The sequence below is a fragment of the Nerophis ophidion genome, linkage group LG29, assembly GCF_033978795.1.
Source record: "Nerophis ophidion isolate RoL-2023_Sa linkage group LG29, RoL_Noph_v1.0, whole genome shotgun sequence".
NCBI classification, from domain to species: Eukaryota; Metazoa; Chordata; class Actinopteri; order Syngnathiformes; family Syngnathidae; genus Nerophis; species Nerophis ophidion.
In genome coordinates, this window is record NC_084639.1 from 24,656,918 (window position 1) to 24,683,853 (window position 26,936).

At 39.9% G+C, this 26,936-nt stretch overlaps 1 protein-coding gene across 2 annotated transcripts in view; it reads right to left on the bottom strand.

Annotated features, from left to right (window-relative positions):
* Positions 1 to 26,936, bottom strand: part of lingo2 (leucine rich repeat and Ig domain containing 2) — an 801,437-nt gene that overhangs the window by 688,055 nt on the left and 86,446 nt on the right. The window lies entirely within an intron of this gene.

Here is a 26,936-nt window from a genome sequence, read left to right on the forward strand (position 1 = left end):
AGCTGATGCACATGCTCAGTAGCGTTCTGTTGCTCATTCTGACGGGTGGCTCATTTCGACAGATCAAAACACTGACACAGGTTGTCAATCATTGACATTTGTGTGTGAAAGGAGTCAAGATTGGCTCCAGAAAGTAGGACACATCTGTGTCGCTCTCATCCAGAGGTTTCCTAATAGGGAACGTCCGTTGCCGAGACAACCGACGCCTGCTAACGACCCTCATAGAAGAGTCCATTAGGGTTTCTCCTGCTCGGTTAAACACTACGACCTGTTCTGTCAGCTCCTCGCAAACATTCCAGTGGTGTTTAATTGCTCGTGTACGTCGGAGGTCCTCCGGTCCGAATGCCGTCATGCAACATCGTTCCCCAGAATCCCTGTGAGGAGCTACATGGCAACATTTCCTCAACCCCTCCCTCTTTCATTGTCTAACGGTTCACAATTACCATCCGTCTGCTGTTTCCGTGTCGCAAAAAGATCTTGCTATCGCCCCGCCGAGTTTAAATATTCACTTTGTGTTCTTTCAACAAAAGCTTACCAACACTTGGAAATAATTGAGTCTCTGCGGGGACGGCGGAATGCGGGCGCAGGCCCGGCGTGCGGAGGAAGTGATCAAATATGGCCTTGAGCCAAGCGCCTTTGTAGATGCTCTTTGTGTTCCCATTGATCCGGAGGCGGATTCACCCGAGGAATACATTATTTAAGGGCTTGTTTTTTTTTTTTGTTTTTTTTTTTCCCCGCACCTCCCGCAGACGGATGAAAGTAGCGAGTTCCAAAAGTTAATAGGATTAGATGGTTGTGGCGCCGGTGGACAAGGACACGAGGACCACGGAGGACAACGGGGTGTGTCTGAAGACCAAAGGAAGCGGACGTCAACATTTTCCCCTCCTGGTGCTGCTAACAAAGTCCTCAGGCACGAGATGCTGCGTCACTCAGAAGTTTCTTCCCCGAGCACGGTCCATCATTATTTCAGTGGCCTCCAATTGTGGACACTTCACAAGGCCGTGTTCCCGTTTGAACTCCAGCTGAGTTGCCAATGCAGTTAGTTTTTACTGCGGTATTTGCTCTTACCGCCACACTTTGGGTCGGCCGACGTGCTTACTTTTGGACAACTGCAAAATGTGTGTCGCATAAAGCACAACAGGCAAGAGGAGACAAATAAAATGTATTATCCAAGATGAGACTGAGGCAACACCTTAAACGTATAATTATTTAGCCTAAGCCATGTTTCAGCCACACTAAATTATCGTTTAATGTCCCCCTTCTTGGACAAATGTTTACATGGGTTAGTTCGCCGTGTATTTCTTGAATCTCAGGCTCTGAGCTTTGTATGGCTCATTGATCGTTTACAAACTGAGTTTGGAGAGGAAGTGACACCAGAAAGACCTTGCACCACACCGACGTCAGAAAGAACGCGTCACTGCCAGCTTAATAATAAAGCTGTTTCGTAACTCGGAGGTATACACCGGAAATATGAAGACGAGTCATCCAGACATGCCCGTGTTTCTCTTAAATGTGGAAATCACACATGAATACCTTAAGAGAAAGCGATTGCAGCTATTTGGGATACAACACTTCTCAGACGGCAAGATAACTTTCCCTGTGATTCTACTTAGCGAAAAACTTGGTACATTTTTTGAAAGAGCGACAACGAGAATGCGGGCTCCCGTGGATGTGATATAAAAAGGCAGCGTGTGCTTTGTATTACCTGGATTTTGAGGTAAAGCTACGGAAAACGGTGAAAGCTTTTGGACTGGCCTACCCTAAATTCTAAACTATGGGACGCTACTTTTTTCCTACGCATTGAACCCTTCGGCTTATAAAACGTTGCAAAAAATGTATGGATTTTTCTTCGTTGACGGCCGTAAAGCAAATAGGTTTCATTAAAACATGCAAAGACATTTAAATGGTGTGTTATTGTTTGTGCTAAAAGCTAAAATGTTTTAAATGTAGAAAACTAATAAGTCCTTGTACCTACCGTTCATTTTATTTCCAATTCTGAAATGCAAATCCATTTTGAAACAAACAAAAAGGTTTTCTTTCATTAAAATATTGCCATAAAATAGGATTTTGTGCCATTTTTCTTTTATGGGTATTTATTTTTCCAGATAAACACAAAAATTTAATATATGTTCATCTTGAATACAAAAAAAATGTGTGGTTATCTGTGCGATGACGAATTGAACCGGAAGCAGTATTTTGGCTTTTCCTTCGGGTTTAGCATGTTTTTAGCATAACGCTAACATCTTTGTTCAATCCGAAAAACAACACTATTTTTAATAACTAACATGCTTTTCAGAAAAAAACAAAAACTTTTAGATAAGAAATTTTGTATAAAAAAAAAATACACTTACAGCGGTCAGTGCATCTGTGAGCTGTTCTCAAGGTTTCTCCTTTTTCCCCATTTTTTTTTGCCCAGATGTGGGTTTGGACCATGGGAAGTCGACGTGAGTTGGTGAAGCCCACAACTCATCAAGGGCTATATGAATTAAATGTGGTTGCTTGATTGAAGTAACATAGTAATAAAAAAGTAGAGCATTTATTTTGGAGAGTGGACTTCTACAGTAACTCTTTCCATCATTGGCAGCTTCTACATATTTTCATGGATAAATGTCTGCCATTTGGATATTATTTTAACACCCTCAGCTGGTGTTAGGGACTCATTCTGTTTCAGCATGTTGTTTATTAGCAGTGTTACTGTCATGGCGCATGCGCAGTCTCTCTTGCCATCTGCAGAAAGCGCCCCTGCTCGCTTTTCCGCATCGCGGCCTCGTGCCCGCACGGCTGCAGACAATCTACAATCAGCGCACCTGGTTCGGATTAGGGCAGACAACATAAAAGACCAGCGGACCCAAAGATCCAGTGCCAGAACGTAATTCACTCCACGTAGTAAATGACTTCCCTCCTCATACCTGCTCTCTTTGTGCTTTCCCTCTGCTTGTGTCTTACGTCATCTGTGTTCCCCGCTGTCTTCCCTTCATATCCTGTGATCGGAGCTGTGCCCTCCGAATTTTTGACTGCTTCCCTCGATCCTCGACCCCCGCACCAGGGACTTCCTTCTTGCCTTGCCCCTCCGGACTTGCGGACTATTCATCCAACACGCTACGTACAACACCCTCCGGTAAAATTTGCATGATTAAATCTTCACCTCGTCTTACACCGCACACTAATGGTAGCATACACAACCTAGTATATCATCGAGTTCAATAAACTTATTGAACAGATGCCTGCATGGCTGCAGGTAATCTACAATCAGCGCACCTGGTAACGATGAGGGCAGACTACATTAAAAGAACGGCGGACCCGAAGATCTAGTGCCGGAACGTAGTTCACTCCACGTAGTAAATGACTTCCCTCCTCGTACCTGCTCTCTTTGTGCTTTCCCTCTGCTTGTGTCTTACGTCATCTGTGTTCCCCCCTGTCTTCCCTTCATATCCTGTGAACGGAGCTGTGCGCCTCGACTTCCCCCCGGATTTTTGACTGTTTACCTCGATCCTCGACCCCCGCACCAGGGACTTCCTTTTTGCCTTGCCCCTCCTGACTTGTGGATATTTCATCCAACACGCCATGTACAACATTTAACATTTGCATGATTAATTCATCACCTCATCTTACACCGCACACTAGTGGTAGCATACACAACCTAGTACACCGTTGAGTTCAATAAACTTATTGAACCGATTCCTGCACGGCTGCAGGAAATCTACAATCAGCGTACATGATTGGAATGAGGGTAGACGACATAAAAAGACCAGCGGACCCAAAGATCCAGCGCCGGAACGTAGTTCACTCCATGTAGTAAATGACTTCCCTCCTCGTACCTGCTCTCTTTGTCCTTTCCCTCTGCTTGTGTCTTATGTCATCTGTGTTCCCCGCTGTCTTCCCTTCATATCCTGTGATCGGAGCTCTGCGCCTCGACTTCCCTCCGGATTTTTGACTGCTTCCCTCAATCCTCGAACCCCGCACCAGGGACTTCCTTCTTTCCTTGCCCCTCCAGACTTGTGGACTATTCATCCAACACAGTGGTAGCATACACAACCTAGTACACCATAGAGTTTAATAAACCTATAGAACCAATTCCTGCCGTTGTGTTGTCTCCTTCCCCCGCCGTAGGTAACAGCTATGCTCTAACAACTACTATTTTTATTTCAAGGATTTATTTCTTTAATTCAAAGAATATAATTCACAATTACTTAGCACTGCCTTTCAAACTTTCCTCACTATTTGGTGGTAATAAATACCATGCAGTGGGGCAAGGACTATTTATCATTTAGGTGGTACCTTTAAATATATTATACTATTGCATACTGGGGACATATCACTTTTTTTGTGGCGCCCTAGACGCCATACAAACAGTTCCAGTATCTCCGAGTCCAGTAATGACCGTGTGAGACGGTACCTTGAGGACCACAAATGGACCCCTACCGTATCACTACCTCTCATATTACTACACAGCACTTCTAGAGTGCTCTTTTATGCTATTCTTTTTATGACTTTCCCATGAAATAAAAGGACCGCGGCATGGCCGTGGAATGTAAGCAACCGTGTGAGTGTGTGTGTCATACATGCAATTATGGAGATATATTGGCTACGCTTCCAATGCTACTTCAGAAGAACAGCAATCTTTTAATGTCCCTCAAGGGTAAAAGGCATTTTACGCCATAGCGTAAATTATGAATTCAGCCCTTTCATTCCCTGTTTTTTTATTTATTTTTGATAATATACACAGTTTAAAAACAAACATGGCGCTCTATACCCATGCGGGAATGGCGTGCGCACGTCGCTGATGAACGCTGACGCTCCACTTGTGTCAGTCACGTTCAAACACGGCCGAGTCAATGTTGTCACTCAAAGTGTCTTCCTTAATCTTCTTTGCCCTCGTTTCCACGTCGCTGAAGACACACTGCTGGAAACATTCCCATTTTTTTCGATTTATTTTTCGATTTATTTTTCAAATGAACCCGTTGGCATACAACATGAGGGTATTGCCACAAACAAGAGCTATTGTGCAGTACTAGGAACAAAATATATGTTGTGTTGCTGTATACCGTATTTTCCGGACCATAGGGCGCACCGGATTATAAGGTGCACTGCTGATGAGCAGGTGTAGTCAGGTTTATTTTCATACGAAAGGCTCACTGGATTGTAAGGCACATTAAAGGGGTCATATTATTATTATTATTCGTTTCTAAATTAAAAACACTTCCATGTGGTCTCTAATAACTAAAGTTCCTTGGGTGGATAATGTACACTCACTACACCGGTATATTTTAGTGCTATCATGGCGAGTTTACTGACAGATATAAGTAAGAACTTCACACTACTTTATATTACAAATGGCAATGGCGTGAACTATAAAGGCGCACATTTTCAGGAGTTATGCAGATCCCAAATACAGATCAGCAGGTATCGGAAGGAAAGAAAAGTTGCTTTTGCATAATATTGCGAAACAAAACACTAGATAAAATGCCTTACCTTATACACACACAGTAATAATACACCTATGTTGAAGCACATTACAATCCATCAAGCGGTGCCTGCCAAAGTCGTAATAAAACATTTCAATAGTAATGTTCTATATTTTCAATGGAACATACAAAATGTGGGGTCATATTTCAGTCTACACATATCTCTTATGTGTGACTGCCATATACTGGTCACACTAATCATTTCACCATGTACCAAATAAAATAGCTTCAAGGTCGGTAGGCACAACCAAAATTGTTCTGTACATTGGACGCACCGGGTTATAAGGTGTACTGTCGAGTTTTGAGAATATAACAGGATTTTAAGTGAGCCTTATAGTTTGAAAAATATGGTGTTTAAAATTTAGAATGTTTTGACTGATGTAGTGATTTATTTGGGATTATTTAAAGACATCGTTGCTAAAGTACAATATAGTATTTTTTCTGATACTGCATTTTTTTAACCAGCCAATCTTCCCTTTAATAGTTTGCTAATTTATATGCTAACACATTCTTAAAAATAAAAATAGCATAATATCTAATTTTCATATCAAAGCCATTCTGTACAGAGTACAAAACCCTCACTAAAACAGTCAAAACACTGAACCCCACTTTGTTCCCTAATTATTTAAACACATTACACTCCAGTAATTCAAATAACTTATTTTTAAAATGTATATGAATCCCTAAAGAAAATGTTCCTTTCATAATAATATACTTTTTAGGGCCTGCATGGCCCATTGCCAAAGGAGTCCTAATATGACCCCTTTAACATGCTTCAAAACTCACCAAATTTGACACACACTTCGGTATGGCAAACCTTCCCAACTTATTAAGCAACCAAACACCAAAAATCTATATTGCGCGCCAGCGCCCCCTAGGAAAGGAGAAAAAACAGATTGCTTGTAACTTCAGTTAGGAATGTCATACAGACATGAAACAAAAACTGTTACGTAGGTCTAACCTAGACCTACATTTTATAATTTACCTTCTGTGGCAAAAATCAACAGGAAGTTGGCAAAAACCCCTTCAAAACTAAATTTTCGCAAAAAATGCAATTTTTGCCTCTTTGAGCTGTAACTTGGCACACACACCAGGACTGGCAAAAATTGCGATCTAATGAAAAAAACAAACCCCAAAACTCAAAAATGCGCTCTAGCGCAGTTTTTGAATAAAACACAGAAAAAACTGCTCCTAGGAAGAAAACACAGACAAAACTGCTTGTAACTTACGGTAGGAATGCCGGAAAGACATGAAACAAAAACCTCTATGTAGGTCTCACTTAGACCTACATTTTAACAATTGACATCCTTCAGCAAAAATCAATCAATCAATCAATCAATGTTTATTTATATAGCCCCAAATCACAAATGTCTAAAGGACTGCACAAATCATTACGACTACAACATCCTCGGAAGAACCCACAAAAGGGCAAGGAAAACTCACACCCAGTGGGCAGGGAGAATTCACATCCAGTGGGACGCCGGTGACAATGCTGACTATGAGAAACCTTGGAGAGGACCTCAGATGTGGGCAACCCCCCCCCCCCCTCTAGTCAACAAATCAACAGGAAGTAAAAAATTACCCCTTCAAAATAAAAGTTTTGCAAATACCCGTCACCTTTTTTCAAACATTATCATGCGTTTGTCGTTTCGGTTTCAAACTTGCACAGGAGAGAGATTGAACCCTTTTTGATTAAAATTATCGAAATCGTTTTGATTACTGCTCCGGTTTTAATTGTACGCACCTTCAAAGAACCCCTGCACAAAGTTTCCCAAACAAATTCTTTTTTGCCTCCTTGAGCTATAATTTGACCCCTTTAAAGTGCTTCAAAGTGCAAGTTAAATCTCTACTATGCAAAGCGAAAGCCATTTATGAACAACATCCAGAAACGGAGAGCTGTAATTTGACCCCCTTAACATGCTTCAAAACTCACCAAATTTTACACATACATCAGGACTGGCGAGAGTTGCCATCTAATTAAAAAAAAAAACCCCCGAAAATCAATATTGCGCTCCAGCCCCCCCTAGGAAAAACCACAGACAAAACTTCTTGGAACTTCTGTTAGAATTTCGTACAGACCTGAAACAAAAACTTCTCTGTAGGTCTGACTTAGACCAGGGCTTAGGTCACGGGGGAAGCAGCCAAAGGCGGGCCCGACCAACGCTGCTTGCAGCTTTATTTTTTTTTTGTTATTGATGTATTTTTTGCCATTTTAATAACCAAAGAAAAATGTACTTACCTACTTTTTAATTATATTATACCATTAACTTATATGAAATATGTATTATTTACTTTATAATGAATTTAACTTGACCTATTTTAACACCAATACATTTGATTACTTCTTCGTTTTTATGATTGCTGAGATTCAAAAAATGCTGTTCCACTGTCACGTACAGTACAGGCTAAAAGTTTGAACACAAATTCTCATTCAATGCGTTTTCTTTATTTTCCATGACTATTTACATTATAGATTGTCACTGAAGGCATCAAAACTATGAATGTTGAGTTATTTATATTACACAAATGGTGAAATAACTGAAAACATGTTTTATATTTTATTTCTTCAAAACAGCCACCCTTTACTCTGATTACTGCTTTGCACACTCTTGGCATTCTCTCCATGAGCTTCAACGGTGTCTACAATGTCAACAGCCATAAAAACAACGAACACACAAAAATGAGAAAGTGTGTCCAAATGTTTGGCCTTTACTGTATGTATATGAATTATGAATATTCATTAAGTAATCAAATATGATTCCCATGTGTTTCCGTTTTACCACCATTTTGTGGATACTTTTTTCTAACCATGCTATTCATATTTGTTCATATTGGATTGCATCTAAAATCTCTGTTACAAGCTTCATATTCAATCTATCTATCTGACTGGGGAATCAAAAATATTGACGCCATCCCTTTACAACCTCCCCGTCAAAATGTAAACAAAAAACATGGCCGACGACCGCTAATAAGGCAGTTTGTTAGAGATTATAATTCAGGGCATGTCCACTTGCCTCGAGCTTGTTTACTGGAAAGTGACACAATGTCTAGAACCATTCGGTCTTTTTTTAGCCGGCATGCCCTCAAGCTGCACAGAGCTATATTTAAAAACCTCTACAGTATCCATAGGCGCCGATCTACATTTCTGCCAGTGGTTGCTCGGTGTGTGTGTATCAGTGTTGTCCCGATACCAATACTTTGGTACCGGTACCAAAAGTATTTGGGTACTTTTTGGTACTTTTCTAAATATAGGGGACCACAAAAAAATGTCATTATTGGCTTCATTTTAACAAAACAATCTCAGGGTACATTAAAAATATTTTCCTTATTGCAATTTTGTCCTTAAATAAAATAGTGAACATACAAGAGAACGTGTCTTTTAGTAGTAAGTAAACAAACAAAGACTCCTAATTAGTCTGCTGACATATGCAGTAACATATTGTGTCATTTATACACCTATTATTTTGTCATTATAAGGGACTAACTGTAAAAATGGTATATTAATACACTTGATCATTTACTGTTAATATCTGTTTATTTTCCCTTTGAACATGTTGTATCTACATTTCTGTTAAAATGTATTAATCACTTATTCTTCTTTTGTTTGATACTTTACATTAGTTTTGGATGATACCACAAATTTGGGTAATAATTCAATACCAAGTCGTCACCGGATCATACATTAGTCATATTCAAAGTCCTCATGTGTCCAGGGACAAATTTCCTGACTTTATAAACCTGATATACAGTTAAAAAAAACATTGTGATGTTAAAAAATGTCGATATAATCATAGTAGTATCAACTATATACGCTATTGTACATGGTATCATTACAGAGGATGTTAGGTATAAAGCCACCAATGGCATTTGTTTATATTATAGCGTCCCGGAAGAGTTGGTGCTGCAGGGAATTCTGTGAATTTGTTCTGTAGTACCGTATTTTTCGGACTATATATCAGAGTTTCCTTCACAGTTTAGCCAGGGGTGCGACTTATACTCAGGAGCGACTTATGTGTGAAATTATTAACACATTACCGTAAAATATCAAATAGTATTATTTAGCTCATTCACGTAAGAGACTAGACGTATAAGATTTCATGGGATTTATGGATTAGGAGTGACAGATAGTTTGGTAAAGGTATAGTATGTTCTATATGTTATAGTTATTTGAATGACTCTTACCATAATAAGTTAGGTTAACATAGCAGTTGCTTATTTATGCCTCATATAACCTACACTTATTCAGCCTGTTGTTCACTATTCTTTATTTATTTTATATTGCCTTTTGAATGTTTATTCTTTGTGTTTGATTTTATCAAATAAATTCCCCCCCAAAAATGTGACTTATACTCCAGTGCGACTTATATATGTTTTTTTCTTCTTTATTATGCTTTTTCGGCTGGTGCGACTTATACTCCGAAAAATACGGTATTTGTTGTGTTGTGGTGCAAATATTCTTCCAAAATGTTTTTTGACCGTTGTTTAGTGTGGTTTCACTATATGGCACATGTTTATGACAGTGTTGTTTAGTGTGGTTTCACTATATGGCACATGTTTATGACAGTGTTGTTTAGTGTGGTTTCACTATATGGCGCATGTTTATGACAGTGTTTAGTGTGGTTTCACAATATGGCACATGTTTATGACAGTGTTGTTTAGTGTGGTTTCACTATATGGCGCATGTTCATGACGGTGTTGTTTCGTGTGGTTTCACTATATGGCACATGTTTATGACAGTGTTGTTTAGTGTGGTTTCACTATATGGCACATGTTTATGACAGTGTTGTTTAGTGTGGTTTCACTATATGGCACATGTTTATGACAGTGTTGTTTAGTGTGGTTTCACTATATGGCACATGTTTATGACAGTGTTTAGTGTGGTTTCACTATATGGCACATGTTTATGACAGTGTTGTTTAGTGTGGTTTCACTATATGGCACATGTTTATGACAGTGTTGTTTAGTGTGGTTTCACTATATGGCACATGTTTATGACAGTGTTTAGTGTGGTTTCACTATATGGCACATGTTTATGACAGTGTTGTTTAGTGTGGTTTCACTATATGGCACATGTTTATGACAGTGTTGTTTAGTGTGGTTTCACTATATGGCACATGTTTATGACAGTGTTGTTTAGTTTGGTTTCACTATATGGCACATGTTTATGACAGTGTTGTTTAGTGTGGTTTCACTATATGGCGCATGTTTATGACAGTGTTGTTTAGTGTGGTTTCACTATGTGGCACATGTTTATGACAGTGTTGTTTAGTGTGGTTTCACTATATGGCACATGTTTATGACAGTGTTGTTTAGTGTGGTTTCACTATATGGCACATGTTTATGACAATGTTAAGTGTGGTTTCACTATATGGCACATGTTCATGACAGTGTTGTTTAGTGTGGTTTCACTATATGGCACATGTTTATGACAGTGTTGTTTAGTGTGGTTTCACTTTATGGCACATGTTTATGACAGTGTTGTTTAGTGCGGTTTCACTATATGGCACATGTTTATGACAGTGTTGTTTAGTGTGGTTTCACTATATGGCACATGTTTATGACAGTGTTTAGTGTGGTTTCACTATATGGCACATGTTTATGACAGTGTTGTTTAGTGTGGTTTCACTATATGGCACATGTTAATGACAGTGTTGTTTATTGTGGTTTCACTATATGGCACATGTTAATGACAGTGTTGTTTAGTGTGGTTTCACTATATGGCACATGTTAATGACAGTGTTGTTTAGTGTGGTTTTACTATATGGCACATGTTAATGACAGTGTTGTTTAGTGTGGTTTCACTATATGGCACATGTTTATGACAGTGTTGTTTAGTGAGGTTTCACTAAATTGCACATGTTTATGACAGTTTTGTTTAGTGTGGTTTCACTATATGGCACATGTTTCTGATAGTGTTGTTTAGTGTGGTTTCACTATATGGCACATGTTTATGACAGTGTTGTTTAGTGTGGTTTCACTATATGGCACATGTTTATGAAAGTGTTGTTTAGTGTGGTTTCACTATATGGCACATGTTTATGACAGTGTTAAGTGTGGTTTCACTATATGGCACATGTTCATGACAGTGTTGTTTAGTGTGGTTTCACTATATGGCACATGTTTATGACAGTGTTGTTTAGTGTGGTTTCACTATATGGCACATGTTTATGACAGTGTTGTTTAGTGCGGTTTCACTATATGGCACATGTTTATGACAGTGTTGTTTAGTGTGGTTTCACTATATGGCACATGTTTATGACAGTGTGGTTTCACTATATAGCACATGTTCATGACAGTTTTTAGTGTGGTTTCACTATATGGCACATGTTTATGACAGTGTTGTTTAGTGTGGTTTCACTATACGGCACATGTTTATGACAGTGTTGTTTAGTGTGTTTTCACTATATGGCACATGTTTATGATAGTGTTGTTTAGTGTGGTTTCACTATACGGCACATGTTTATGACAATGTGGTTTCCCTATATGGCACATGTTTATGACAGTGTTGTTTAGTGTGGTTTCACTATATGGCACATGTTTATGACAGTGTTGTTTAGTGTGGTTTCACTATATGGCACATGTTTATGACAGTGTTGTTTAGTGTGGTTTCACTGTATGGCACATGTTTATGACAGTGTTGTTTAGTGTGGTTTCACTATACGGCACATGTTTATGACAGTGTTTAGTGTGGTTTCACTATATGGCACATGTTTATGACAGTGTTGTTTAGTGTGGTTTCACTATACGGCACATGTTCATGACAGTGTTGTTTAGTGTGGTTTCACTATATGGCACATGTTTATGACAGTGTTGTTTAGTGTGGTTTCACTATATGGCACATGTTTATGACAGTGTTGTTTAGTGTGGTTTCACTATATGGCACATGTTCATGACAGTGTTGTTTAGTGTGGTTTCACTATATGGCACATGTTCATGACAGTGTTGTTTAGTGTGGTTTCACTATATGGCACATGTTTATGACAGTGTTGTTTAGTGTGGTTTCACTATATGGCACATGTTTATGACAGTGTTGGCCTTGTTCATACAGCCACCCTCAATGTGACATGTATGGCTGTTGACTAAGTATGTCCTTCATTTGCTCCTGTGTCCAAAGTCAAGATGGATGTGCCAATAGTTGATTATCGAGCACAATGAAATCTTGGTTAGGCTTTAATTTCAGACTGTGGTTTTGTGATGTACTTAATATGTAAAACGAACCAAACTTGATACAAAATTAACAACAACAAGGTTGATTTCTAAAGGCATCTGAAACCCACTACTACCGACCACGCAGTCTAATAGTTTATGTATCAATGATGAAATTTTAACATTGCAACAAATACGGCCTTTTTAGTTTACTAAATTGCAATTTTAAATTTCATGCCGAAATATCCTGCTGAAACGTCGCGGTATGATGACGCGTGCGTGTGACGTCACGCATTGTAGAGGACATTTTGTTCCGGCATCGTTCCCAGCTATAAGTCGTCTGCTTTCATCGCATAATCCCACAGCATTTAATTGTCTGTGTTGCTGAATCTTTTGCAATTTGTTCAATGAATAATGGAGACATCAGAGAAGAAAGCTGTAGATGGGAAGCGGCTTATTGCGGCCGGCTTTAGCAACACAAACACAGCCAGTGTTTCATTGTTTACATTCCCGAAAGATGACGAAGCTTTACTATGGAACAGAGATGTCAAGCAAGCATGGTTGGATTGGACCACACACACACACAAAGTACAGTGTATAATGCAGCGATCACTTCGAAAGATCGTGTTTCGAAGAGGGTCCCTTGCGAAGGGCTGAGATGGGCATCGCCACCACTCGTCAACTGGTGCTGAAGAAAGATGCGGGGCCGACCTTTAGGTTGTACAGGTGCGACGATATAAATCTCACTAAAACACTAGTAACACAATAAGCAAATTAGGTATTTTCCAGAATGATCCTAGTAAACGTGTCTAATAACATCTGAATCGCTCCCACTGTATAGTCTTCTTTTTTTCCTAGTCCTTCACTCTAACTTTCCTCATCCACAAATCTTCCAGCCTCGCTCAAATTAATGGGGAAATCGTTGTTTTCCGAATCGTTCTCGCTGCTGGTGGCCATGATTATAAACAGTGTTCAGATGTGAGGAGCTCCACAACCCGTGACGTCACACGCACATCGTCTGCTACTTCCGGTACAGGCAAGGCTTTTTTATTAGCGACCAAAAGTTGCGAACTTTATCGTGGATGTTCTCTACTAAATCCTTTCAGCAAAAATATGACAATACTGCGAAATGATCAAGTATGACCCATAGAATGGACCTGCTATCCCCGTTTAAATAAGAACATCTCATTCTAGTAGGCCTTTAAACAGTATTGTTAAGAGTGAAAGTTGACATCAGTCAGTATCTGTTGTATATGAGCACCATCATGAGTCACAGGCTGCAGAGTTAGACAGTACACACTCAGGTGGCCCCGACCCATAAGTCTTACCCCTCTGTTCTTGCATCGCAAAATCCAGCCTACAGCGCTTCAGGACTGGGAAAAAACAAACAAAAAATTAAAGCTGCAAGCAGCGTTGGTCGGGTCCGCCTTTGGCCGCTGCCGCCGCTACTCAGGCCCTGGTCTAAGTCAGACCAACATAGAGGTTTTTATTTCATGTCTCTATGACATTTCTAACAGAAGTTACATGCAGTTTTGTCTGGGTTTTTTCCAAGGGGGCGCTAAGCGCAATTTAGATTTTTGGGGTTTGGTTTTTTATTAGATGGCAGTTTTTGCCAGTCCTTATATGTGTGTAAAATTTGGTGAGTTTTGAAGCATGTTAAGGGGGTGAAATTACAGATCGGCGATTCTGGATGTTGTTGATAAATGGCTTTTGCTTTGCATAGTAGAGCTTTAACTAGCACTTTGGAGCATTTTAAGGGGGTCAAATTACAGTTTAAAGAGGCAAAAAATAAATGTTTTAGGAAACTTTGCGCAGGGGTTTTTGAAGGCGCGTAAAATCCAAACCGGAGCAGTAATCAAAACTTTGTTCGACAGTTTTAATCAAAAGGGTTTAATCTCTCTCCTGTGCGAGTTTGAAGCCGAAACGACAAACGCACTGGGAGGAGTTTCGATTTGAAAAAGGTGACGGGTTTTTACAAAACTTTTATTTTGAAGGGGTAATTTTTAACTTCCTGTTGATTTTGGCCGAAGGATGTCAATTATCTAAATGTAGATCTAAGTGAGACCTACATATAAGTTTTTATTTCATGTCTTTCCGACATTCCTACTGGAAGTTACGAGCAGTTTTGTCTGTTTTCTCTTCCTAGGAGCAGTTTTTTCTGTGTTTTATTCAAAAATTGCGCTCTGCTGATTAAAGCGCATTCGCGCTCATCCATTGACAATTCTTAACGAGTGACTATCACACAGGCGCAGACGAGACGTGTGCTCGGTGCTGAAGGTCAACAGTTGCGTCTCAGGTGTCACGCGCCAATCGTCCCCGAAGGGGGTTTAAATGAAGACGGACTCTTTACAGGCCTGACATTCACTGGCTGATGTAATGTGTCTTTTACAACCACACTTACTCTATATTGCCAAAAGTATTTGGCCACCTGCCTTCACTCACATATGAACTTGAAGTGCCATCCCATGGAATTGTCCAAAATGTTTTGGTATCCTGGAGCATTCAAAGTTCATTTCACTGGAACTAAGGGGCCCAGCCCAACTCCTGAAAAAAACAACCCCACACCATAATTCCTCCTCCACCAAATTTCAATATGCATTCCGAAATGTAGCGTTCTCCTGGTAACCTCCAAACCCAGACCGGTCCATCAGATTGCCAGATGGAAAAGTGTGATTCATCACTCCAGAGAAGGCTCTAGAGTCCAGTGGCGACGTGCTTTACACCACTGCATCCCACGCTTTGCGTCAGACTTGGTGATGTATGGATTAGACTCAGCTGCACGGCCATGGAAACTCATTCCATGAAGCCCTCTGCGTACTGTACGTGGGCCAATTGGAAGGTCACATGAAGTTTGGAGCTCTGTAGTAACTGACTTTGCAGAAAGTATTTGCACTATGCACTTCACTATCCGCTGACCCCTCTCTGTCAGTTTATCTGGCCTACCACTTGGTGGCTGAGTTGCTGTTGTTCACAAACTCTTCCATTTTCTTATAATATAACCCACAGTTGACTTTGGAATATTTAGGAGCCAGGCAATTTCAGGACTGGATTTGTTGCAAAGGTGGCATCCTATTGTCAGGCTTGTCCCTGACAGTTTGGTTTTGTTTTAGTTTTTTCTCTGTGTATGTCTTTGTTTCCTTTCAGCGCGTGTATTTTGGTCATTTCCTGATTTTCTTCCTTGGCGCTGTTTCCCCTCAGATGCGGCTGATTGGCACCTGGCCACACCTGGTGTCAATCAGCCAAGTCTTATTTAAACCTGCTTTGTCCTCCAGTCAGGGCTGGACTATTGTCACCACTACCTGTCAATGACATTAATACTTATCGTTGTAGCTGTGTCTACTTCTGTTCACTCTGCTCATGTCATAGTTCCTTCGTGTCACAGTAAGTGTTTTTGTTTCTAGTCCAAAGTTAGTTTTTGTGCTAGTTTTTGTTCATAGCCAAGTTTGTTTTCCGCCTTTTTGTTTGTACCCTTTTGTTTGTTCCCGTTTTAGTGTTAAATTAAATCATGTTTTCCTGCATCTTGGTGTTCGTCACCAACTCAATGTGACACCTATGACAGTTCCACGCTGGAAATCACTGAAAGCGGCCCATTCTTTCACAAATGTTTGTAGACACAGTCTCCATGCCTAAGTTCTTGATTTTATACACCGGGCCAAGTGATTAGGACACTTGATTCTCATCATTTGGATGGGTGGCCAAATACTTTTTACCAATATAGTGTACATAGATCCATTAATAAATTGTAACCTTTTGGAGAACACGGTGTGTTTTATTTCACACCTAGTAGACCAGAATGTAGATTTATCGTCGCCGAGCGACGCATCCCGCCTGCCAAATGTCACGTTTAACGCCAGAAATTGCCAGCACAAATTGGTTAAGAGACCATAAGTTAATTAAACGTGGCAAAACGGCGGGCTCGTTACGTCTTCAAGTGGCAGATTTAAAGCGATGGCGAAGAAGGGATCCTCAAATGATCCCAAATTATCACATCATTTGAAAGCCGGCTAAAGCCCCTGCAGTTATTAATACGGATTCCATTGGCTGATTGGCACCTGGCCACACCTGGTGTCAATCAGCCAAGTCTTATTTAAACCTGCTTTGTCCTCCAGTCAGGGTTGGACTATTGTCACCACTACCTGTCAATGACATTAATACTTATCATTGTAGCTGTGTCTACTTCTGTTCACTCTGCTCATGTCATAGTTCCTTCGTGTCACAGTAAGTGTTTTTGTTTCTAGTCCAAAGTTAGTTTTTGTGCTAGTTTTTGTTCATAGCTAAGTTTGTTCTCCGCCTTGTGCGCGCCTTTTTGTTTGTACCCTTTTGTTTGTTCCCGTTTTAGTGTTAAATTAAATCATGTTTTCCTGCATCTTGGTGTTCGTCACCAACTCAATGTGACACCTATGACAGTTCCACGCTGGAAATCACTGAAAGCGGCCCATTCTTTCACAAATGTTTGTAGACACAGTCTCCATGACTAAGTTGTTGATTTTATACACCGGGCCAAGTGATTAGGACACTTGATTCTCATAATTTGGATGGGTGGCCAAATACTTTTTACCAATATAGTGTACATAGATCCATTAATAAATTGTAACCTTTTGGAGAACACGGTGTGTTTTATTTCACACCTAGTAGACCAGAACGTAGATTTATCGTCACCGAGCGACGCATCCCGCCTATCAAATGTCACGTTTAACGCCAGAAATTGCCAGCGCAAATTGGTTAAGAGACCATAAGTTAATTAAACGTGGCAAAACGGCGGGCTCGTTACGTCTCCAAGTGGCAGATTTAAAGCGATGGCGAAGAAGGGATCCTCAAATGATCCCAAATTATCACATCATTTGAAAGCCGGCTAAAGCCCCTGCAGTTATTAATACAGATTCCATTGGCTGATTGGCACTTGGCCACACCTGGTGTCAATCAGCCAAGTCTTATTTAAACCTGCTTTGTCCTCCAGTCAGGGCTGGACTATTGTCACCACTACCTGTCAATGACATTAATACTTATCGTTGTAGCTGTGTCTACTTCTGTTTACTCTGCTCATGTCATAGTTCCTTCGTGTCACAGTAAGTGTTTTTGTTTATAGTCCACAGTTAGTTTTTGTGCTAGTTTTTGTTCATAGCCAAGTTTGTTCTACGCCTTGTGCGCGCCTTTTTGTTTGTACCCTTTTGTTTGTTCCCGTTTTAGTGTTAAATTAAATAATGTTTTCCTGCATCTTGGTGTTCGTCACCAACTCAATGTGACACCTATGACAGTTCCACGCTGGAAATCACTGAAAGCGGCCCATTCTTTCACAAATGTTTGTACACACAGTCTCCATGCCTAAGTTCTTGATTTTATACACCGGGCCAAGTGATTAGGACACTTGATTCTCATCATTTGGATGGGTGGCCAAATACTTTTTACCAATATAGTGTACATAGATCCATTAATAAATTGTAACCTTTTGGAGAACACGGTGTGTTTTATTTCACACCTAGTAGACCAGAACGTAGATTTATCGTCGCAGAGGGACGCATCCCACCTGCCAAATGTCACGTTTAACGCCAGAAATTGCCAGCGCAAATTGGTTAAGAGACCATAAGTTAATTAAACGTGGCAAAACGGCGGGCTCGTTACGTCTCCAAGTGGCAGATTTAAAGCGATGGCGAAGAAGGGATCCTCAAATGATCCCAAATTATCACATCATTTGAAAGCCGGCTAAAGCCCCTGCAGTTATTAATACGGATTCCATTGGCTGATTGGCACCTGGCCACACCTGGTGTCAATCAGCCAAGTCTTATTTAAACCTGCTTTGTCCTCCAGTCAGGGCTGGACTATTGTCACCACTACCTGTCAATGACATAAATACTTATCGTTGTAGCTGTGTCTACTTCTGTTCACTCTGCTCATGTCATAGTTCCTTCGTGTCACAGTAAGTGTTTTTGTTTATAGTCCACAGTTAGTTTTTGTGCTAGTTTTTGTTCATAGCCAAGTTTGTTCTACGCCTTGTGCGCGCCTTTTTGTTTGTACCCTTTTGTTTGTTCCTGTTTTAGTGTTAAACTAAATCATGTTGTCCTGCATCTTGGTGTTCGTCACCAACTCAATGTGACACCTATGACAGTTCCACGCTGGAAATCACTGAAAGCGGCCCATTCTTTCACAAATGTTTGTAGAAACAGTCTCCATGCCTAAGTTCTTGATTTTATACACCGGGCCAAGTGATTAGGACACTTGATTCTCATCAGTTGGATGGGTGGCCAAATACTTTTTACCAATATAGTGTACATAGATCCATTAATAAATTGTAACCTTTTGGAGAACACGGTGTGTTTTATTTCACACCTAGTAGACCAGAACGTAGATTTATCGTCGCCGAGCGACGCATCCCGCCTGCCAAATGTCACGTTTAACGCCAGAAATTGCCAGCGCAAATTGGTTAAGAGACCATAAGTTAATTAAACGTGGCAAAACGGCGGGCTCGTTACGTCTTCAAGTGGCAGATTTAAAGCGATGGCGAAGAAGGGATCCTCAAATGATCCCAAATTATCACATCATTTGAAAGCCGGTTAAAGCCCCTGCAGTTATTAATACGGATTCCATTGGCTGATTGGCACCTGGCCACACCTGGGGTCAATCAGCCAAGTCTTATTTAAACCTGCTTTGTCCTCCAGTCAGGGCTGGACTATTGTCACCACTACCTGTCAATGACATTAATACTTATCGTTGTAGCTGTGTCTACTTCTGTTCACTCTGCTCATGTCATAGTTCCTTCGTGTCACAGTAAGTGTTTTTGTTTCTAGTCCAAAGTTAGTTTTTGTGCTAGTTTTTGTTCATAGCTAAGTTTGTTCTCCGCCTTGTGCGCGCCTTTTTGTTTGTACCCTTTTGTTTGTTCCCGTTTTAGTGTTAAATTAAATCATGTTTTCCTGCATCTTGGTGTTCGTCACCAACTCAATGTGACACCTATGACAGTTCCACGCTGGAAATCACTGAAAGCGGCCCATTCTTTCACAAATGTTTGTAGAAACAGTCTCCATGCCTAAGTTCTTGATTTTATACACCGGGCCAAGTGATTAGGACACTTGATTCTCATCATTTGGATGGGTGGCCAAATACCTTTTACCAATATAGTGTACATAGATCCATTAATAAATTGTAACCTTTTGGAGAACACGGCGTGTTTTATTTCACACCTAGTAGACCAGAACGTAGATTTATCGTCGCCGCCTGCCAAATGTCACGTTTAACGTCAGAAATTGCCAGCGCAAATTGGTTAGGAGACCATAAGTTAATTAAACGTGGCAAAACAGCGGGCTCGTTACGTCTTCAAGTGGCAGATTTAAAGCGATGGCGAAGAAGGGATCCTCAAATGATCCCAAATTATCACATCATTTGAAAGCCGGCTAAAGCCCCTGCAGTTATTAATACGGATTCCATTGTTGCTTTATGCACTTTCCATTAAAGTTATTGCACTTAAATTCCCACAAATTGCCTGTAATGCACTTTCACTCCCCACCATTTGTCTGTGCATAAAACCCTGAAGTGCACGCGCGCACGCACACTTGTTCCAGACAAGCAAATGAATCATCACACAGCATAACCCGCCGACCTAAAAAAAATAAAAAAAATTGAACAAGAAAAAAAAAACTGCAGCATGCAGGCAGAAGATTATATACCGCTGTCAGGAACTTGAGCAACCCCGTCCTTGGATTCAACACCCATCATCCTCCCGAAGCCTCCAATATGAGGGTCTTATCTATCGGGTACAAGCGACCCCGCCATAAACACAGCCACGGGGCTCTTGTCTCGCTGACAAAGCCTAAACAAAAAAGGCTGTGATGACTAAAAGTAGGAATCGTGGCACATCCAGCAAATGTATTGGGAACACCTTGTAAGGGTCATTTATCCCCACGCAAGGCGGAATGGTAAAATAATGGCATGATAACTCAAAAATAAAGACAACTTCAAAATGGCTTTTTTGGTCTTACTTAGGCCAAAAACAATACAAGCACGTTCTGAAAATGCACACATTACAAATAGTCCTCTTTGCAAAACGGTTAGATGGAAAATTCTGAGGATAAAATTGGTGCAGTTTCAAAAACACCATGTAGAGCAGTGGTTCTCAACCTTTTTTCAGTGATGTACCCCCTGTGAACATTTTTCTAATTCAAGTACCCCCTAATCAGAGCAAAGCATTTTTGGTTGAAAAAAAAGAGATAAAGAAGTAAAATACAGCACTATGTCATCAGTTTCTGATTTATTAAATTGTATAATAGTGCAAAATATTGCTCATTTGTAGTGGTCTTTCTTGAACTATTTGGAAAAAATTATATAAAAATAACTAAAAATGTGTTGAAAAATTAAAAGAGATTCAATTATAAATGCAGATTTCTACACATAGAAGTAATCATCAACTTAAAGAGCCCTCTCCGGGGATTTTAATAGAGATCCATCTAGATTCATCAACTTAATTCTAAACATTTCTTCACAAAAAATAAATCTTTAACGTCAATATTTGTGGAAAATGTCCACAAAAAAATCTAGCTGTCAACACTGAATATTGCATTGTTGCGTTTCTTTACACAGTTTATGAACTTACATTCATATTTTGTTGAAGTATTATTCAATAAATATATTTATAAAGGATTTTTGAATTAAAAAAAAATCTCACTTACCCCTTGGCATACCTTCAAGTACCCCCAGGGGTACGCGTACCCCCATTTGAGAACCACTGATGTAGAACACGATTAACTCAGATTTTTTTTCTCAGCGTGTTTACAATGCCAATAATCTTTAAAATCTTCCTGTTTAGCAATCTAACGTTGGCAGTTTATTCAAAACGGGTTTGGAAACGCCACCGAGAGCTTCCTCATAACATGTGATGGTGGTTATTTGGTCAAAATGTTGCATAGATGATGTTTTACACGTCATCTTCAAGCCGCTTTCTGACAGTCGCTTCCGGATGTGTCATTTTGTGGGCGCTCTTATTTACGTGGCTCATCTTCGACAGCGTCTTCTCCCCGTCATCTTTGTTGTAGCGGTGTAGCGTGCAAGGACGGGGGAGGAAGAAGTGTCAAAAGATGGCGCTAACTGTTTTAATGACATTCAGACTTTACTTCCATCAATAACGGAGCAGCATCTCTTCCTCCAGAAACAACAACATCCAAAATGTATCCTGTGAAAAACCGTCCGATCGGAACGCTCTAATAACTAAAGTTCCTTGGGTGAATAATGTAAACTCACTACACCGGTATGTTTTAGCACTTTCATTGAGAGTTTACTGACAGATATAAGTAAGAACTTTACACTACTTTATTTTAGAAATGGCAACAGTGAAGGATGAATGTCCCATAACAAGAAGATAGAGAAAAAGAAGAAGCTTATCGACTATGGGGTTGCTACAGACTACAATGGCGGAGGTGCACAATTTTTCAGGATTTATGCAGATCCCCAAATACACATCAGCAGGTACCAGAAGGTAAGAGAAGTTGCTTTTGCATAATGTTGTGAAACAAAACGCCAGATAATATGTCTTACCTTATACACACACCATAATAATACTCCTATGTTCAATGCGCCGACAATCCATCAAGCGGTGCGGCTTCATAGCTTACCAAAGTCGTACTAAAACATTTTGATACATTTTTGAGCGCTGTGTGTAATGTTCTTTATTTTCAATTAAATATTTAAAATGTTGGTGTCGTCCACTTGAGTCATATTGCCATCATAGTGCAGTCTACACATATCTCTTATGTTTGACTGCCATCTACTGGCCACACTTATTACAGCATATACCAAATAAAATTGCTTCGAGGTCGGTAAGCAAAAATAGAAGTCTTCCGTACATTAGGTGCGCCAGGTTATAAGGCGCATTGTCGAGTTTTGAGAAAAAAAAAAAAGCATTTTAAGTGTACCTTATAGTGCGGAAAATACAGTATGTAGCGCTTAACTTGACTAGTAGAGGGCGATAACGCTACACCTTAGGTTTAATTGTGATGAGTCACATTCATTGTGTGCAATGTTTCATTTGGATGTTGTATAATTTTTATATGTAGTATATTGTTTGATGTAGATGTTTAATTTGTATATGTAGTTTATTTTGTAGATATATTAACACTAAACCTATTGTATTTATGTAAAATACACAATGGCCGTTACACTTTTGTGATATGTATTTGATGTTCATTTTCAGTCTAACAAACCTAAATGAAGGAAGACGTGTTGAGAAATAAAACACAGGAAGGAATATATTTTAAAAGAACGAACAAGGAACATCAATCCTCAAAACTTCTGGACCTTCTGTTTCTTCATTGTGTTAACTTATTCTGCATTGCCTTATTATAACCCTAACTAAATAACGCTGAATTAAGTCTTTGTTACTTAGAACAGTGGTCCCCAACCTTTTTGTATCCGCGGACCGGTCAACGCTTAATAAATTGTCCCGCGGCCCGGGGGTGGGGGGCCCTTTTTTTTTATTATTTTTTTTTTTTTTTTATTTCTTCTTTGTCATGAAAAAGGGACGTTTTTGTCATGAAAAGGGGAGTTTTTTGTGGTTGGTGCACTAATTGTAAGTGTATATTGTGTTTTTTATGTTGATTAAGACAAAAAGAAAAAAAATAATAATAATAATATATTTTTTTTTTTAATAAACATTTCTTCTGCGGCCCGGTACCAATCGGGCCACGGCCCGGTGGTTGGGGACCACTGACTTAGAATATGTTCCCTGTACCTAAGTGTTGCCAACATCTATATATTGTATTGGTATTAAAAAATATCTACATAGCCCCTGCATGGTTTGATTTTTTCTGGGGAAAAAGTTTGGACACCCCTGCTTTAGTAGATCAGGTCTATAAACAAGCTTTTTTTTGAGGTTGATCTCTTGTGTTCAACAAAGCCACAATTCATTTATTTTGTATACATATGTTTCATACAAGGCAGCGCTGCTATAGTTATCTATTAATAGAAAAAAATATGCACTCCGTCCTGAATTCGAGCGTTATTTAAACATTAAAAATGCAACACATGCATTGGAACATCTGTAAGATTTAAAGGCGCAGTCATAAACATCGCATTTATGTTCACGCTAAAGCAAGGATTAATTTCTTTTGCAGAAGATGAGTGTTTACGACACTGAAGGGCAAACACATTATATGTATGTCGCTATAATCAAAACATCTCATGTCCCCCTCGTCAATGTGATGTACGTCCGCATGCCCGCCATCCAGGGACGGATATAAATTACGCCATAGTGCATGTATGGCATGGCCGCCGTTTCATAACACAATTTATTGCACACGGCAGGCGGGGCCTTGCATTATTCTTCCAAACATCACTTATGTTTACTACGCAGCTGCTCTTATAACAAAAGCCGCACTTTCCCCGAAAGTGTTTTCCCTCGCCCGCCTGTCACTTTGCTGATCGTGCACGCGTCCAACAATCTCCCACACGGCGAAAAGTGTTATTTTATTTTTTTTCCAATTAGCTGTTCCGTGCAGCAGATTATGCTCGTTAGCCATGCCTTTGTGTTCGTCCCGGCAGGTTACAACTTTGGGAAACCAGTAGGAAGGACTAAATAACAGCATATTGTTGCAAAAATATCAAACTTGAGGAAAAAAAAAAAAAAAAAATTATATATATATATATATATATATATGTGTGTGTATATATACACGTTTTGCATGTCTTACTGTATGTTAGGGCTGCAACTAACAATATTTAAATAGTCGATTAGTCACGGATAGGGTATACCGGTATTAGTATCGTGCCACAATACTATTTAATAGATATGTCGGATAATATCAGACTGCCGATATCATCAGCCGAAAAATGCTTTAAAATGTAATAACAGAAATTATCGGTATCGGTTTCAAAAAGTAGAATTTATGACATTTTAAAACGCCGCTGACCCTAAAGGCACTGCCTTTGCATGCCGGCCCAATCATATCATATCTACGGCTTTTCACACACACACACACAAGTGAGTGCAAGGCATACTTGGTCAACAGCCATACAGGTCACACTGAGGGTGGCCGTATAAACAACTTTAACACTGTTACAAATATTCCCCACACTGTGAACCCGCACCAAACAAGAACAACAAACACATTTGGGGAGAACATCCGCACCGTAACACAACATAAACACTACGGAACAAGTACCCGGAACCCTTTGCAGCACTAACTCTTCTGGGACACTACGGAGAAGTAAAGAGTGCCAATAAACCTTAAAGGCACAGCCTTTGCATGCCGGCCCAATCATATAGTATCTACGGCTTTTCACACACACACAAGTAAATGCAAGGCATACTTGGTCAAGAGCCATACAGGTCACACTGAGGGTGGCCGTATAAACAACTTTAACACTGTTACAAATAAATCCCCACACTCTGAACCCACACCAAATAAGAACAACAAACACATTTGGGGAGAACATCCGCACCGTAACACAACATAAACACTACGGAACAAGTACCCAGAACCCTTTGCAGCACTAACTCTTCTGGGACACTACGGAGAAGTAAAGAGAGCCAATAAACCTTAAAGGCACTGCCTTTGCATGCCGGCCCAATCATATCATATCTACTGATTTTCACACACACACAAGTGAATGCAAGCATACTTGGTCAACAGCCATACAGGTCACACTGAGGGTGGGCATATAAACAATTTTAACACTGTTACAAATATTCCCCACACTGTGAACCCACACCAAACAAGAACAACAAACACATTTGGGGAGAACATCCGCACCGTAACACAACATAAACACTACGGAACAAGTACCCGGAACCCTTTGCAGCACTAACTCTTCTGGGACATTACGGAGAAGTAAAGAGTGCCAATAAACCTTAAAGGCACAGCCTTTGCATGCCGGCCCAATCATATCATATCTACGGCTTTTCACACACACACAAGTGAATGCAAGGCATACTTGGTCAACAGCCATACAGGTCACACTAAGGGTGGGCACATAAACAACTTTAACACTGTTACAAATATGCGCCACACTGTGAACCCACACAAAACAAGAATGACAAACACATTTGGGGAAAACATACGCACCGTATTACAACATAAACACTACGGAACAAGTACCCAGAACCCTTTGCAGCACTAACCCTTCTGGGACACTACAACATACACCCCCGCGACCCCTTACCCTTCCCCCAACTCAACCCCGACCCCCCAAACCCGGCCACTTCAACCTCCCCATGCTCTCTCAGGGAGAGCATGTCCCAAATTCCAAACTGTTAAAAAAAAATACAGCACTTTGTGACTTTAATAATAAATATGGCAGTGCCATGTTGGCATTTTTTTTCCATAACTTGAGTTGATTTATTTTGGAAAACCTTGTTACATTGTTTCATGTATCCACAACAAAATTAGGCATAATAATGTGTTAATTCCACAACTGTATATACCGGTATCGGTTGACAACGGAATCAGTAATTAAGAGTTGGACAATATCGGAAAATCGGAAATCTGCAAAAAAAAACATTATCGAACATCTCTACTAATTAATCATTTCCGGTACTATACCGCCTCTGAAAAACACCGGTCCTGCCACCCCCCCCATTTGTCGTCATGTCGTTGCTGGTTTACGAGAATGTTCGGCAGTGCATTATCACGGCATACTTACAAGCAGACACAGTGTGTGGACAGAAAAGGGAGAACGGGCATATTTTGGCTTAAAAACTATTCATGAAGGTGAAATTTTAACACTGAAACACCCTAAGGAAGAGGTGCTTTACGACAGGGCTAGTTGGTGGCTAAATTCCATCCCCAGTCTGCAGAGATTTAGCTACTTCTAAATCACTAATCATCGCCTCCATGGTGATAGATAAAGTAAGTTTCTTACAAGTATCATCCCTGCAGGACGAGGAATAGCTAAACATGCTTCACTACACACCGTAGCTCACGGGTGCCAAAATGTAAACAAACGCCATGGGTGGATCTACACCTGATATCCACTGTAATGATACCAAATACAGTAGCGTATCTAGTCGATTACCTAAAAATATTTTGGTGTCACATCATCATCATCATTTCTTTTTTTGAATGTGTACTATTTTTTTATACACTCGGGAAATATGTCCCTGGACACATGAGAACTTTGAATGTATATGTAACTACTTGGTATCGGATTGATATCCGCATTTATGGTATCATCCACAACTAATGTAAAGTAGCAAGCTACAGAAAAATAAGTGATTATTACATTTTAACATAAGTTTAGATACATCATGTAAAAGAGAAAATAAGCAGATATTAACAGTAAATGAACAAGTCGATTAATAATTAATTTTCTACCACTTGTCCTTAATAATGTGTACAAAATAACAGGTGT